Source organism: Nerophis lumbriciformis, linkage group LG17, assembly GCF_033978685.3.
Source record: "Nerophis lumbriciformis linkage group LG17, RoL_Nlum_v2.1, whole genome shotgun sequence".
NCBI classification, from domain to species: Eukaryota; Metazoa; Chordata; class Actinopteri; order Syngnathiformes; family Syngnathidae; genus Nerophis; species Nerophis lumbriciformis.
Window position 1 is genome coordinate 16,448,243 of NC_084564.2, and position 14,258 is coordinate 16,462,500.

Here is a 14,258-nt window from a genome sequence, read left to right on the forward strand (position 1 = left end):
TTGTGTTTGATTCTGGAAGTAGGAACAAACAGTTGTTGCCAGATGTGAGACATGCGCTGCTAACCGAAATCAATGTGCGGAAGAAACCATAGCCTAATATACACTATATTGCCAAAAGTATTTGGCCACCTACCAAATGATCAGTATCAGGTGTCCTAATCACTTGGCCCTGGCCACAGGTGAATAAAATCAAGCACTTAGGCATGGAGACTGTTTCTACAAACATTTGTGAAAGAATGGGCCGCTTTCAGGAGCTCAGTGATTTCCAGCGTGGAACTGTCATAGGATGCCACCTGTGCAACAAATCCAGTCGTAAAATTTCCTCGCTCCTAAATATTCCAAAGTCAACTATCGGCTTTATTATAAGAAAATGGAAGAGTTTGGGAACAACAGCAACTCAGCCACAAAGTGGTAGGAGTGTGAAATTTGATGGAGGAGGAATTATGGTGTGTGGTTGTTTATCAGGAGTTGGGCTTGGCCCCTTAGTTCCAGTGAAAGGAACTTTCAGGACACCAAAACATTTTGGACAATTCCATGCTCCCAACCTTGTGGGAACAGTTTGGAGCGGGCCCCTTCCTCTTCCAACATGACTGTGCACCAGTGCACAAAGCAAGGTCCATAGAGACATGGATGACAGAGTCTGGTGTGGATGAACTTGACTGGCCTGCTCAGAATCCTGACCTGAACTCTGATAGAATACCTTTAGGATGAATTCGAACGGAGACTGAGAGCCAGGCCTTCTCGACCGACATCAGTGTGTGACCTCACAATTCCTATAAACACACTCCACAACCTTGTGGACAGCCTTCTCAAAAGAGTTGAAGCTGTACACATCATATTGAACCCTAGTTAGGAATGGGATGGCACTTCAAGTTCATATGTGAGTCAAGGCAGGTGGCCAAATACTTTTGGCAATATAGTGTAAGTCCCCAACCACAGCATGAAATCCTAATGGGAAACCTCAACCCTAATCCTTAACCAGTTTATGCTGCAGATGTACATCCGTAAATCATGATAGTGTTTTTAATGCTGAGACAGGCAGCAACAAGCAGAAAGACGGTAGTGGGCTTACTCACAGTAAAGACCAGGCGTCCAAACAGACAAGACGCCCTGACAGTCTAAGTTAGCGCACGGGCAGGGAGAGGTGAAGACGGCATTACGTGTTTGCTGTTGGAAAAACAAAGGAAGGATTGTAAGATAGATAGGATCCTGGTCAGGTGTGTCAATAGTTTGTTGCCTGGAGTCTTTTTGGTTTGGTGACAGTGAGCAACATTGTGGAGAAAAAAAAAAGCATTGTTTCCCTGCATCGTTCTTGAACACTTCCATCTTTCTTCCAAGCATCTCCCCGTGTTAATTTGCTGCTTCACTGACACACATCATTGAAGGTGGGGTCGCTTTTAGCAGAGCCCCCACCTTCTCCTTACTCAAGTGCCTCACGCCCACACGCCATTCCAATATCATACATTTCTAAAGCCTTTGCATTCTCCCTGACGTGACTGCCGCCATCTTTACCACGACCCCCCCACCCCCACCCCCTCACCACCATTCTTGCATATCTCATGTTTAGTACAAAACAGCTGAAGAACCTTAATATTTCCATAAGGAAAAAAAAATCACGTCAGGATGTCAGTTGAAGATTTCCTTTTACCGCGTTTTCTGACACACATTTAAAGACACAACACACTGACTACGTTTACACTGCAGGCCAAAGTGGCCCAAATAAGATTTTTAGAAATAGGATTTTTTTCTGTTTACACTGCAAGTAAAATGTGATTTGTATCAGACTCCAGTGTAAATGCGCACAGGCCCCAATGTGGCCTCAATGTGGCCTCGACATCACTTGTATGCGCAGTTAGATGTAGTTAAAACAAAGGGAGTTGACCAGATTCCTTAAATGAACAAGGAAGTCACTACTACTACTACAAAATAAAATAAAAGTCAGCACCACAGATATGGTCGCCACATCTTAAAAATGGGTGGGTTTTTTTTTACATGAAAAAAATTAAAATAATGTATGAATGGATACATATCCATCCATCCATTTTCTACCGCTTGTCCCCTCTCAGGGTCGAGATATAATGTACTATATCTATTTTTATGTCTAAGTAGACGCAGCACAAACATCAGCATGGATCACTTTAAGCTTTATTTTTCAACTCACATCCATGCAAATATGCCACAGCGTCAATTCCGGTCCTCAAAAAAAGTTCAAAGGCAAAGTACCAATGATTGTCACACACACACACACTAGGTGTGGTGAGATTATCCTCTGCATTTGACCCATCACTCTCACCCCCTGGGAGGTGAGGGGAGCAGTGAGCAGCAGCGGTGACCGCGCCCGGGAATCATTTTTGTGATTTAACCGCCAATTCCAACCCTTGATGCTGAGTGCCAAGCAGGAAGATAATGGGTCCCATTTGTATAGTCTTTGGTATGACTCGGCCGGGGTTTGAACTCACGACCTCCCAATCTCAGGGCGGACATTCTAACCACTAGGCCACTGAGCAGGTGGCAATCGCTATTTCTTCGGAATCAAAATATATATTCATATATTACACATAACCTATTATTTAAGCACTATAGACCGAAAAATGTGGCCGACTTTGCTCACCGAAACCGAATGTCGTGATGAAGTATCCACTTCCGCTGGCGGTCTGCGACTTTCCCCCGCGTACACCAATGACGTAGCTCGCCCAAAGCTGACTAAAATGTCACATACGGGTCGCGTTCAGGGCGCACCGCGTTTAGACTGACGTCATATTTGAAAAGATCAGATTCCAATCGGATTTGGACTACCTTCCAGATGTGGTCTGAATCTAAGGCGAAAAGATCAGATTTGAAGCACTTTGGAGCGTTTAGAAAATCAGATCTGTGTCACTTGAGGGCAAGCAAATCAGATTTGGTGTGTAGTGTAAACAGGGCCTACGAGCTGTGCTATGCTTTGCTTTGATATTCTCTTTTGCTGTGCAAATACATGTAATGCTAAGGCTACAATATTAAATGTTATGCAATGTCATCTGATGCTAGACTCTGTTTTCATCCATGGAATATGTCCAGCTGTGCTATGTTACGACATAAGGCAATAACGTGCTCTGTCAGTCATGCCATGCCATACAACGCGGTTCTATTCTCCGCTACAATATGCTATGCAATACCACGCTTTGCTAAATTATGCAGTGCTTTAATACGCCATCTTGTGCCATGCATGACGAGCTACGCTATGTGATAGTCAACATGTGATGTTTTGACACGCCATGCCTTAAATATTATGTGATGTACATTATATTTATGTTCACACTTTGCTCTACTATGATTTGCCATGCTATTTTATGCTTAATATACAAAAATACCACGGTCTACAATAATAATTTATTGTACAATGTTACGCTATTCTATAATTTCCCATTACATGTCGCATTGTACTGTTCGAATGCAGTCGTGGTCAAAAGTTTACATACACTTGTAAAGAACATAATGTCATGGCTGTCTTGAGTTTCCAATAATTTCTACAACTCTTATTTTTTGTTTGTCACAAAAAACATTCATGAAGTTTGGTTCTTTTATGAATTTATTATGGGTCTACTGAAAATGTGACCAAATCTGCTTGGTCAAAAGTATACATACAGCAACATGCATTATCAATTTTGGTGATGTAGAAAAGTTACAATCAAATTAAATCAAATTATCTTTGTCCATGCTGATCACATGGACAAATATAAGACCTTCTGGAGGAAGGTTCTGTTGTCAGATGAAACAAAAATTGAGCTGTTTGGCCACAATACCCAGCAATATGTTTGGAGGAGAAAAGATGAGGCCTTTAATCCCAGGAACACAATGCCTACCGTCAAGCATGGTGGTGGTAGTATTATGCTTTGGGCCTGTTTTGCTGCCAATGGAACTGGTGCTTTACAGAGAGTAAATGGGACAATGAAAAAGGAGGATTACCTCCAAATTCTTCAGGACAACCTTAAATCATCTGCCTGGAAGTTGGGTCTTGGGCGCTGTTGGGTGTTCCAACAAGACAATGAACCCAAACACGTCCAAAGTGGTAAAGGAATTAAGGTTTTAGAATGGCCTTCCCAAAGTCCTGACTTAAACCCCATTGAGAACATGTGGACAATGCTGAAGAAACAAGTCCATGTCAGAAAACCAACAAAATTAGCTGAACTGCACCAATTTTGTCAAGAGGAGTGGTCCAAAATTCAACCAGAAGCTTGTGGATGGCTACCAAAAGCGCCTTATTGCAGTGAAACTTGCCAAGGGACATGTAACCAAATATTAACATTGCTGTATGTATACTTTTGACCCAGCAGATTTGGTCACATTTTCATTAGACACATAATAAATGATGTGATGTGATGATGATGTGGTCCTGATGGCTTCATCTAGCCAGGATCTTCAGCTCTCACTGGATCGGTTCGCAGCTGAGTGTGAAGCGACTGGGATGAGAATCTGCACTTCCAAGTCCGAGTCCATGGTTCTCGCCCGGAAAAGGGTGGAGTGCCATCTCCGGGTTGGGGAGGAGATCTTGCCCCAAGTGGAGGAGTTCAAGTACCTCGGAGTCTTGTTCACGAGTGAGGGAAGAGTGGATCGTGAGATCGACAGGCGGATCGGTGCGGCGTCTTCAGTAATGCGGACGCTGTATTGATCCGTTGTGGTGAAGAAGGAGCTGAGCCGGAAGGCAAAGCTCTCAATTTACCGGTCGATCTACGTTCCCATCCTCACCTATGGTCATGAGCTTTGGGTTATGACCGAAAGGACAAGATCACGGGTACAAGCGGCCGAAATGAGTTTCCTCCGCCGGGTGGCGGGGCTCTCCCTTAGAGATAGGGTGAGAAGCTCTGTCATCCGGGGAGAGCTCAAAGTAAAGCCGCTGCTCCTCCACATCGAGAGGAGCCAGATGAGGTGGTTCGGGCATCTAGTCAGGATGCCACCCGAACGCCTCCCTAGGGAGTTGTTTAGGGCACGTCCGACCGGTAGGAGGCCACGGGGAAGACCCAGGACACGTTGGGAAGACTATGTCTCCCGGCTGGCCTGGGAACGCCTCGGGATCCCCCGGGAGGAGCTGGACGAAGTGGCTGGGGAGAGGGAAGTCTGGGCTTCCCTGCTTAGGCTGCTGCCCTCGCGACCCGACCTCGGATAAGCGGAAGAAGATGGATGGATGGATGGATGGACATAATAAATTCATAAAAGTAAAACTAAACTTCATGAATGTTTTTTGTGACAAACAAGTATGTGCTTCATTCACTCTATCACAAAAAAATAAGAATTGTAGAAATGATTGCTAACTCAAGACAGCCATGACATTATGTTCTTTTCAAGTGTATGTAAACTTTTGACCACGACTGTATGTAGCTAACTATGTTACACAGTGCTATTAAGCTGCACATTGCATGAACCATTTCCTATCCTTTAACTACATTGTACCTTTTCAGTATTATTGACATGATGAAGTCTTTGCCTGCCATGTTTACGTTTGTTTCCTTTTGCTATTAGACTCAAAGCACAGATGCCTCACTAATAAAGACAATTAAAGCAGCAGCAGCTGTGCCATCTGTTATCTATCACCGCCGAACTAATGAGGGAAAAGACTCAGAATTCAGTGAATATGGTGACAAACCAAACAAAAATGTGCACACAACAAAAAAAGCAAGAACTCTGCACTAGTAAATTGAATTTTTTATTATTTTTTAGTTTTTTGAACCACACACCTTTTTGTTAGTAATCTGTCTGGTGTGATGTACGGATTCAGTGGAAGAAATGTGTGATGATTGCTGGTAACAATGGAAGCTGAAACAGAAAATGTGAGCAAGAAGATGAAATTAAATTATTCAGCGCCTTTCGGGATATTTTAATGGAAGCAATAACCAATTCAAGGAAGGAGATGTCAAAAGACAAACGACTAGAGAACAATTGCACAAGAGAGCTTGTACCTTGAAGTACAGAATGAGAACGCAAAGAAGCAACAGGATTAGTTTATGATGTCAGGACGACAAGGAAAGACACTCCAGTTGCTCCATGATATGAAAGTTAACAAAACTTTGTCTGATATCAAGAATCTCAATCAAACAATTGACTGAGCGGAATGGATGAAATGGAGTAATGGACCTGCATGAACGATGTGATTGTGACCGGACCTTGCATTGAACCAAGTCCTTCGCGAGGAAGCTGAGAACAAAAGATGACAAACCAGACAGAGGATGCTTCAACAGAAACAGGCAAACAACCTTTTGCAATCCACAACATATACTTGTCAACTTTCTCGTTTTTGCCATGAAATCCCATTTTTTTCTGGTGGGTGAGCTCGTTGCCTGATGTGGTGAACCGCTGGTCTTGCCGCCTTCTCCCGGGCTGAAGGGTAGCACGGGTGTGCGGTGAAGCAAGACAGACCTAAGTTAATGAGTGTTTGAACCACAGCGTACTTTATTGATCAGTGAGCCTCATATCAAGTTCTGCAGTACTTGGATCCACCAGAAGATATTTCTCATTGAGCAGCCAGGCAACCAGTCCTTATAACTCGAAATGATGTCATCTCAGCTCTTTGAGTTCATTGTATTAATAATAGAATTCCTAGCATCCGTTGACATTATCTAAGCGTTGTGTCTGTGTATATACCGTATTTTTCGGAGTATAAGTCGCACCGGAGTATAAGTCGCACCTGCCGATAATGCATAATAAAGAAGGAAAAATATATTATGCAATTTTCATAAACTATGAAAAAAACTGCGACTTATAGTCCGAAAAATACGGTAGTTGCAATAGTTCTTGTAGACCTGTCCGGAGAGTCCGACCATCGACAGATTCAATAAGACTTGCTTTGGTGAAGTGGATGCTACCCACCTGCGCATGTTACATGTACTGGTCATGCTTAATTACCTGCCCAAGGAGATGGACCCCAGCTTACAAGAACTGGCTGGCTGCTTGCTCCAGGAGGAATGTACTCTTTCACCATATGCAAAGCATGTTGTTTCTTAGACTAGCAGATACTACAGTGATTCAATCAAATCAAAACGTGAGATGGATGCACATGAAGACGACAGATCAAAATCTAAACCTAACTTTAAATATTTTGTTAAAGGGGAACATTATCACCAGACCTATGTAAGCGTCAATATATACCTTGATGTTGCAGAAAAAAGATCATATATTTTTTTAACCGATTTCCGAACTCTAAATGGGTGAATTTTGGCGAATTAAACGCCTTTCTAATATTTGCTCTCGGGAAGCAATCCGCCATTTTCTCAAACACCGAGTCAAATCAGCTCTGTTATTTTCCGTTTTTTCGACTGTTTTCCGTACCTTGGAGACAGCATGCCTCGTCGGTGTGTTGTCGGAGGGTGTAACAACACGAACAGGGACAGATTCAAGTTGCACCAGTGGCCCAAAGATGCGAAAGTGGCAAGAAATTGGACGTTCGTTCCGCACACTTTACCGACGAAAGCTATGCTACGACAGAGATGGCAAGAATGTGTGGATATCCTGCGACACTCAAAGCAGATGCATTTCCAACGATAAAGTCAAAGAAATCTGCCGCCAGACCCCCATTGAATCTGCCGGAGTGTGTGAGCAATTCAGGGACAAAGGGCCTCGGTAGCACGGCAAGCAATGGCGGCAGTTTGTTCCCGCAGACGAGCGAGCTAAACCCCACACACAGCTATGGTGGGAGGGCTGCTCGATCTCCGGTGCTCATTCAGTTTAGCTACTGTGCTTCTTTGTGTGCCTTTTACGTGTTTGTTTAGCCTTTTTACATAATTGTCCTAGTTTTGCTAGTTCAATAGAAGTCCAACGAAAGCAATGGACAAGTGACGTGTTTGAAAGTATAATCCAGCGCTCTCCTCTCTCCCCATTTCTTCCAATGCACACCGAGATAAATTGAGTTGAGTTGGAGTTTATTTCAAACATGCATGCATTCAACATGTTACATCACAATTTCCAGTTTCTCTATTCAAATTGACACATAAAGTGGATTTTATTTTTTTTAATTCCTAATCATTGTAGCATCCTGGCTGTTAAAGTTGTGTGATTTCGAACTGTGAGTGCACCACAGGGCTAGTGTCGGCAGGGCAGCTGCCTGTTAGTACAGTTCTGCTCGTTGTTGTTTTGACTTTCTTATGAAATAGAAAGTTGATCCATTACCCCTCATGTTGTTTTAATATACAGTGTTGTATAACACTTTATGTTGTGTTCAAGATGTACAAACCTTTACGAAAGATGGATTTGTCGAGGCTGCAACCCATAATTCATATTTACATTGTCATGGAGACATTTGCTTCAATATACAACCTTTTCTATTTACAAATCCTGTTCAAGGACCAATTGAGTTCAACTGTATTAGAGTTCAAAACATATGAAACAGCACTTCTGAAGTAATACAACTTAAATGAGACCTGTGCCTTTTTTTAAGCGAGCAGATAGTCGAGCATGAGTTACGGACATTTTTTGGGGGGAGTCTCCTGCTGTGCTCGTTAACATCGTTAATTGATAAGAGGTAGGGGGTCCATTAGGTGGGATCCTGCTAAACCGGTAACACTGGATTGGAAGAGTACATGGACCCTGTAGCACACGCTACACAGAACCATCCCCTTCAATGCAGTCCACCAGTTGTTTGTATTTAATACAGAGCAGTGTTCGATTACAATACAATTCATCCATATCATGTTAAAAATGCACAATAAACAAGTACAATAAACAACCACACATACACCACAAATACAAAGCGTATTTGATCAAACCTCTGTCCAATAAGTGTCTAATAATAGTATCAGACGTGTGTGTGTGTGTGTGTATAGTTGCAATAGTTCTTGTTTGTATTTTGTATACACCATATGCTTGTGTTCCTTAAACTGACACACATTTGTACAATGTTTAACTTAATTCATAACGTTAAAAAAATTCAGTAAAACTGTGTGTACACACAAATGATCTATAATGACTCCCAAAAAAGTTTTACCGTTACTATGTCAAAATCTACCCCATGTATGAGTGTTTAAGTATCTATTTTTGTTTTTTCCGTACTTCACTATTCTGGCTTTACTTAAATTGTAGGATAATCTGTTTTTATCGAATCATATTTTAGTTTTTTTCATTTCTATCCTAATAGTACTCATTACTTACGGTGTATTTTTCCACTGCGCAGAATGATCTGCAAGTGGTATTCGCTTTAAGTCTTTCGTAGCTGTACAAATGTCATTGATGTATACGTTGAACAAGTTTGGTCCCACAACTAACTCCTGTGATACACCAATATACAGGTGCTTCTCCAATTAGAATACGACCATTTTTTTGTAATTTAATTAAAAAAATGTAACTTGTATATTAAATACATTTATTACACACAGACTGATATATTCCAAATGTTTATTTATTTTTATTTAGATGATTTTAACTGAAAACTAATCCCATCCTCAGGATCTCAGAAAATTAGAATATTACTTATGACCCAAAAAATATATTTTTTTAAATGTTGGCCAACTGAAGAGTATGAACATGTACTGCACTCATTTGGTCGGGGCTCCTTTAGCATGTATATGAATGACTGCAGCAATATGGCGTGGCATGGAGTTGATCAGTAAGTGACAATTCTCAGGCGTTATGAGAGCCTCGGTTGCTCTGATAGTGGCCTTCAGCTCTTCTGCATTGTTGGGTCTGGCGTATCGCATTTCCCTCCTGACAACATCCCACAGATTTTCTATGGGGTTGAGGTCAGGCATCCATCTGTTCCATCAATTACAATTTTATAGCAGGATTAATTGACGTTTTGTGGCTTCCTGTAATGAAACAAGCTTAAGTGTTACTAGATATAAGTCATGATTAATTTGTTTTTTTAAACTTGTCATTTTACAAGACTAAAGCAATGGGAAATGTACTTGTATTACTATTAAAGGCCTACTGAAATGCAATTTTCTTATTTAAACGGGGATAGCAGGTCCATTCTATGTGTCATACTTGATCATTTCGCAATATTGCCATATTTTTGCTGAAAGGATTTAGTAGAGAACATCAACGATAAAGTTCGCAACTTTTGGTCCCTGATAAAAAAGCCTTGCCTGTACCAGAAGTAGCAGACGATATGCGCGTGACGTCACAGGTTGTGGAGCTCCTCACATCTGCACATTGTTTACAATCATGGCCACCAGCAGCGAGAGCGATTCGGACCGAGAAAGCGACGATTTCCCCATTAATTTGAGCGAGGATGAAAGATTCGTGGATGAGGAAAGTGAGAGTGAAGGACTAGCGGGCAGTGGGAGCGATTCAGATAGGGAAGATGCTGTGAGAGACGGGTGGGACCTGATATTCAGCTGGGAATGACTAAAACAGTAAATAAACACAAGACCTATATATACTCTATTAGCCACAACACAACCAGGCTTATATTTAATATGCCACAAATTAATCCCGCATGACAAACACCTCCCCCCTCCCGTACATATAACCCGCCAATACAACTCAAACACCTGCACAACACACTCAATCCCACAGCCCATAGTACCGTAAGTTCATACAGCACATATATTTCCCCAAAGTCCCCAAAGTTACGTACGTGACATGCACATAGCGGCACGCACGTACGGGCAAGCGATCAAATGTTTGGAAGCCGCAGCTGCATGCGTACTCACGGTACCGCGTCTGCGCATCCAACTCAAAGTCCTCCTGGTAAGAGTCTCTGTTGTCCCAGTTCTCCACAGGCCAATGGTAAAGCTTGACTGTCATCTTCCGGGAATGTAAACAATGAAACACTGTGTTTGTGTTGCTGCAGCCGCCCGCAATACACAGCTTCCCACCTACAGCTTTCTCCTTTGCTGTCTCCATTGTTCATTGAACAAATTGCAAAAGATTCACCAACACAGATGTCCAGAATACTGTGGAATTTTGCGATGGAAACAGACGACTTAATAGCTGGCCACCATGCTGTCCCAAAATGTCCTCTACAATCCGTGACGTCACGCGCCGGCGTCATCATACCGAGACGTTTTCAGCAGGATATTTCGCGCAAAATTTAAAATTGCACTGTGTTGCAATGTTAAGATTTCATCATTGATATATAAACTATCAGACTGCGTGGTCAGTAGTAGTGGGTTTCAGTAGGCCTTTAAAATACTACAAACTATTTGAGTTGTAATGAATGACGATTGAACTAAATTAATGGAAAAATAGAACAATATTGCTAAAATAAAGTCAAGTTTCTGATGAAACATTGTAATTTCTATGAGATTAAAAAAGGCGAAGGGAAACAAATATTTTGAAAATGGAAGTAATTGCTGTTCAAGACAAAACGAGAATAGTTATAATATAAAAAAAACATTTCCAGAAGGCATTTTATTTTACATGAGTAAAAACTAACAACACGAGAAGTAGTCTTACTTTGACAGGAATCGTTATGAACGGAAAAAAATCTGGTTTTACAAAAATAAACGAATCATGAGAATAAAGTTGATGGTGTTACTATGACAACAACTTCAGAGGTTTTTGAGGAAAAAGTGAAGTGATTTTATAGTATGATAAAACAGGCCTTAATGTGTTTAATGTTTCTATGTAAGAGATTAAGTTTCTTCAAAAGCAAAATCCACAGTAAGGTGAAAAATCTAACAAAGCAACAACAAACTAAATCTCACACATATCTGTGATAAAAAAAATCATGTTAATATTCAGAGTCACACAAAGTGGTATCTCCCGGAAGTCATTTATCAAAACATGTCGAAAAATAAAGAGAGAGATAAAAGCTGAGACAGTCGAAGAGATGAAATGCAAATTTCTGTGTGTTGGTCGCCAGCAGCAGCAGCTGTTTGACACGTGTGATGAATGGTGTCTTGGTGGGTGGGGGTCCGGGGGTCTACCAACGCTCATTGTCAGCAGTCCACACACAAAAAGGATAATAGACTGAATGCTTCCTTTTATGGACATAAACACTTAAAACTTCATGTTGCAACATATCTGCTGAGCAAAGCTCCTTCGACTTCATGCTTATTGGACAGCAAAGCCTTGTGGGTAAATGTGGATTTGGAAAATGGACGAGGTGGAAACCATTGGACCTAAAGTATGGAACCAGTGAGGCAAACTTGCTTAATGGCAAAAAAGAGCAGAAAAAAGCCATTAGTGGAAAACCACAATGCTGACCCCTAGACAGGAAGAGGTGTGGAAAATTAGTTTGTTTAAAGAGGTCAGAAAAAACATTATTTATTCATGACTCTAAATGAGAGCAAGCATCGATTCATATGTATGGATGGATGGATAAATGAAAGAATGTTGAAATAATGTATTCATTTTGTCTCTCTCTCTCTCCATATATATGCGTGTGCGTATATATTTATGTGTATACATGTACAGTATGTGTGTATGTATATGTATGTGTATATATTAGGGCTGCAACAACTAATCGATTAAAATCGATTATAAAAATAGTTGCCGATTAATTTAGTCATCGATTCGTTGGATCTATGCTCTATGCGCATGCGCAGAGGCTACTTTTTTCTTTTTTTTTGATAAACCATTTATTTATAAACTGCAACATTTACAAACAGCTGAGAAACAATAATCAAAATAAGTATGGTGCCAGTATGCTGGTTTCTTTCAATAAAATACTGGAAAGGATATAAATGTAGTTTGTCTCTTTTATCCGATTATTAATCGATTAATCGGAGTAATAATCAACAGATTTATCGATTATCAAATTAGTAGTTAGTTGCAGCCCTAGTATGTGTGTGTGTGTCTATATATACAGTGGGGCAAAAAAGTATTTAGTCAGCCATCGATTGTGCAAGTTCTCCCACTTAAAATGATGACAGAGGTCTGTAATTTTCATCACAGGTACACTTCAACTGTGAGAGACAGAATGTGGAAAAAAAAATCCAGGAATTCACATTGTAGGAATTTTAAAGAATTTATTTGTAAATTATGGCGGAAAATAAGTATTTGGTCACTTCAAACAAGGAAGATCTCTGGCTCTCACAGACCTGTAACTTCTTCTTTAAGAAGCTCTTCTGTCCTCCACTCGTTACCGGTATTAATGGCACCTGTTTAAACTTGTTATCTGTATAAAAGACACCTGTCCACAACCTCAAACAGTCAGACTCCAAACTCCACTATGGCCAAGACCAAAGAGCTGTCGAAGGACACCAGGAAAAGAATTGTAGACCTACACCAGACTGTGAAGAGTGAATCTACAATAGGCAAGCAGCTTGGTGTGAAAAAATCAACTGTGGGAGCAATTATCAAAAAATGGAAGACGTACAAGACCACTGATAATCTCCCTCGATCTGGGGCTCCACGCAAGATCTCATCCCGTGGGGTCAAAATGATCATGAGAACGGTGAGCAAAAATCCCAGAACCACACGGGGGGACCTGGTGAATGACCTGCAGAGAGCTGGGACCAAAGTAACAAAGGTTACCATCAGTAACACACTATGCCGACAGGAAATCAAATCCTGCAGTGCCAAACGTGTCCCCCTGCTTAAGCCAGTGCATGTCCAGGCCCGTCTGAAGTTTGCCAGAGAGCACATGGATGATACAGCAGAGGATTGGGAGAATGTCATGTGGTCAGATGAAACCAAAATAGAATTTTTTGGTATAAACTCAACTCATCGTGTTTGGAGGAAGAAGAATACTGAGTTGCATCCCAAGAACACCATACCTACTGTGAAGCATGAGGGTGGAGACATCATGCTTTGGGGCTGTTTTTCTGCTAAGGGGACAGGCCGACTGATCCGTGTTAAGGAAAGAATGAATGGGGCCATGTATCGTGATATTTTGAGCCAAAACCTCCTTCCATCAGTGAGAGTTTTGAAGATGAAACGTGGCTGGGTCTTCCAGCATGACAATGATCCCAAACACACCGCCCGGGCAATGAAGGAGTGGCTCTGTAAGAAGCATGTGAAAGTCCTGGAGTGGCCTAGCCAGTCTCCAGACCTCAACCCCATAGAAAATCTGTGGAGGGAGTTGAAAGTCCGTGTTGCTCGGCGACAGCCCCAAAACATCACTGCTCTCGAGAAGATCTGCATGGAGGAATTGGCCAAAATACCAGCTACTGTGTGTGCAAACCTGGTAAAGACCTATAGTAATCGTTTGACCTCTGTTATTGCCAACAAAGGTTATATTACAAAGTATTGAGTTGAATTTTTGTTATTGACCAAATACTTATTTTCCACCATAATTTACAAATAAATTCTTTAAAAATCCTACAATGTGAATTCCTGGATTTTTTTTTCACATTCTGTTTCTCACAGTTGAAGTGTACCTATGATGAAAATTACAAACCTCTGTC

At 41.3% G+C, this 14,258-nt stretch overlaps 1 long non-coding RNA gene across 1 annotated transcript in view; it reads left to right on the forward strand.

Annotated features, from left to right (window-relative positions):
- Positions 1–6,035: 6,035 nt before the first annotated feature.
- The window catches only part of LOC133614566 (uncharacterized), an 18,132-nt gene continuing 9,909 nt past the window's right edge, over positions 6,036–14,258 (forward strand). Inside the window, exon 1 of the long non-coding RNA XR_012050919.1 lies at positions 6,036–6,218. This is a non-coding gene — a long non-coding RNA (uncharacterized lncRNA). The remainder of the gene's footprint in view (positions 6,219–14,258) is intronic.